The 3,455-nt window shown below is 32.4% G+C and overlaps 1 protein-coding gene across 1 annotated transcript in view; it reads right to left on the reverse strand.

Annotated features, from left to right (window-relative positions):
* Window positions 1-3,455, reverse strand: part of TM4SF18 (transmembrane 4 L six family member 18) — a 20,854-nt gene that overhangs the window by 13,370 nt on the left and 4,029 nt on the right. The gene's annotated exons all lie outside the window — the stretch shown is intronic.

Genomic DNA, 3,455 nt, shown 5'->3' on the forward strand with positions numbered 1-3,455 from the left:
AGGTTGATCAAAAAATTGAGACTAGAGCTACCAAATGACCCAGCAATCTCTCTTCTGAGTATTAACCCCAAAGATTTGAAAACATTTATCCGTAAAGATATACATATCCCTGTGTTCACTGCAGCATTATTCATGGTAGCCAAGACATAAAAACAACTGGTGTCCTTCTATAGAAGCTGTGGTACATATATACAGTGGAATATTACTCAGCCATAAGAAGAGATGAAATACTATCATTTGCAACAACATGGGTGAACCTTGAAATAATCATACTAAGCGAAATAAGCCAGACAGAAAAGGTTGAAAATCACATATCACTTATATGTGGGATATAAACCTAAAAGCAACAAATGAACATGACAAGCAAACAAAGACTGATGGACATGGACAATGGACTAGATGTTACCAGAAGGGAGGGGGAAAGGAGGAGGGTGAAAATTAAAAATTAAAAGTTAAAAATAAATTAATCAATGAATAAAAATAAAATAGAAAAAGAAAAAGTGTTCAGTGAACTTAGAGAAAGAATAGATGAAATCAGTGAGAACTTATACAAAGAAACACAAAACATAAAGAAAAAGACAGTCAGAAATGAAGAATGCAATAATTGAAATAAAGACTACATTAGAGGGATTCAACAGTAGATTAGATGAAACAGAGGACTGAATCCGTGATTTGGAAGACAAGGTAAGAGAAAACATCCAATCAGAACAGGAAAAAAAAAGAGATAGTTTAAGGGGCCTCTGGGACAACATCAAGCACATCGATACTTGCATCATAGAAATCCCAGAAGGAGAAGAGAGAGAACAAGGGATTGAAGACCTATTTGAAGAAATAATGACTGAAAACTTTCCTAACTGGTGAGAAAATAGACATACAAGTCTATTGTATGTCAAAATAGAAAATACAAGTCTAAGAAGTGCAGAGAGTCCCAAACAAGAAGAAGCCAAAGAGACCCACACCAAGAAACACCAAAAAGAGTTCTTCGCCACAAACCAGTATTATAAGAAATGTTAAAAAGAGTTCTTTAAGAAGAAGAAGAAGAAAAAGAAAAAGATTAAAAATGTGAATAATAAAATAGCAATAACTACATACCTATCAATAATCACTTTAAATGTAAATGGTTAAATGCTCCAATCAAAAAATGTAGGGTAACTGAATGGAGGAGAAAATAAGAACCATACATATGCTGCCTACAAAATACCTACTTCAGATCGAAAGACACATACAGATTAAAGTTAAGGAATGGAAAACGATATTTCATGCAAATGAAAATAAAAAAAGCTGGGGTAGCAATATTTGTATTAGACAAAATAGACTTTAAAACAAAGGCTATAAGAAACAAAATAAAGCCTTTCGTAATGATAAAGGATCAATCCAACAAGAGGATCTAAGTCTGTTAAACATATATGCACCCAATGTAAGAGCACTTAAATATATAAAGCAAATATTGATGAATAAAAGGAGAAATTGACAATAATACAGTCATATAGGGAAATTTAACACTCCACTAACATCATGGGAGTGATCAAATAGACAGAAAATCAACCAGAAACAGCAGCCTTAAATGACACATTGCATTTAATTGTTTTTTTTTTAAAACATTTTACCCCAAAGCAGCAAAATATACATGTTAGACCACAGAAGAAGTCTCAATAAATTTAAGAAGATTGAAATTATATTAAGCATCTTTTCTGATCACAATAGTATGAAACTAGAAACTAATTACAAGAAGAAAATTAAAAAAACACATACACAAATACCATGCTACTGAATAATAATTGGGTTAAAAATGAAATCAAAAGATACTTTGAGAGAAATAAAAATGAAAACACAATGACCCCAAATCTACGAGACACAGCCAAAGCAGTTCTAAGTGGGAAATTCATAGCAATACAGGCCTACCTAAAAAAACAAGAATGATCTTAAATAAACAATCTAACCTTCCACTTAAAATAACTAGAAAAAAACAACAAACAAAGCCCAAAGGGAATAGAAGAAAGGAAATAATAAAAATTGGAATGGAAATAAACAAAATAGAATCTAAAAAATTAAACATTAAAGATCAATGAAATCAAGAGTTGATTCTTTGAAAGATTTTTTTAAAATCTGGTAAACCTTTTACCAGACTCATCAAGAAAAAAAGAGAGAGGCTCCAAATAAATAAAATTACAAATGAAAAAGAAGTGACAACTGACACCATTGAAATACAAAGGAGTATAAGAAAATACTATGAACAATTGTATGCCAACAAATTGGACAACCTGGAAGAAATGTATAAATCATATGATCATATCAATAGATGCAAAAGAAAAGCATTTTAAAAATCTAGCATTTACTTATGATAGAAACTCTCAGTAAAGTGGAAATAAAGGGAACATACCTCAACATAATAAAGGCCATGTAAAACAAACCTATAACTAACATCATACTCAATGATGAAAAACTAAAAGTGTTTTTCTTAAGATCAGGAACAAGACAAAGATGTCCACTTTTACCACCTCAGTTCAAGACAGTATTGGAAGTTCTATCTACAGCCATCAGACAAAAAAGAAAGAAAGAGAGAGAGAGAGAGAGAGAGAAAGAAAAGAAAGAAAGAAAGAAAAGGCATTCAAATTTGAAAGGAGAAAGTAAAACTATCATCATTTTCATCAGATATTTGCTTCCTAGGGACATATGAGTTGACATTTCTATTCTAGAGCCTACTTTGAAAGAGCAAAGCAGGGAAGCCAGGGAATCCTGTTATTCCCATTGAGATGTCTGTCATGTCATTCAATGTTGATTATAAGAGCCTGTTCAGACTCTAGACTGTTTCTAGCATCCATCTGTGCTGGAGATGCTAATAGGGAGTTAAAGCAAATTAAACACATTGATTTTTATTGGGACATACATTTGTTTACTAGAAATTTCCTGAGTTTCATAGTTTAAATTTACCTGAATCTATTGCTTCACCTAAGCAATTTTGAAAGATTTTCCATAAGTATACTACTAGTAGCTACTGGGGGATATCTGTGTCAGTTGGTTAAGAAAACACAAACACACACATAGTGTATTTTAATTTTTCAATTCTTCATCAGGGAACAGTGCTAAATTAAGCAACTAATTTAATCTTCCAAAGGCATTCATCAAAGAAGCATCTTGGGTCACATAAAAATCTGGCTGTACCTCAGACCAACTAAGTGACTCTAGGGGTAGAATTCCAAGTCCAAACTTGTAGATGATGTCAATGTGCAGCCAAGGTGTGGAACCACTGCTGCAAAGAATGTCTACCAGACCTTTGGTAAAGCTCTTCTTAGTTAATAAATCACACGTTCTCATTTAGTCACAGGTGACTCATCTATAAAATAAGACTAATAATAACCTGGCTAGTTATAAAAACCACAAAGTGCTATGCAATTATGAATAAACAATGGCAATGATGGTGATGAGGAGAAAGATACTGGTGGAAATGTAGGAAC

This window comes from Pteropus alecto, unplaced genomic scaffold (genome assembly GCF_000325575.1).
Source record: "Pteropus alecto unplaced genomic scaffold, ASM32557v1 scaffold239, whole genome shotgun sequence".
NCBI classification, from domain to species: domain Eukaryota; kingdom Metazoa; phylum Chordata; class Mammalia; order Chiroptera; family Pteropodidae; genus Pteropus; species Pteropus alecto.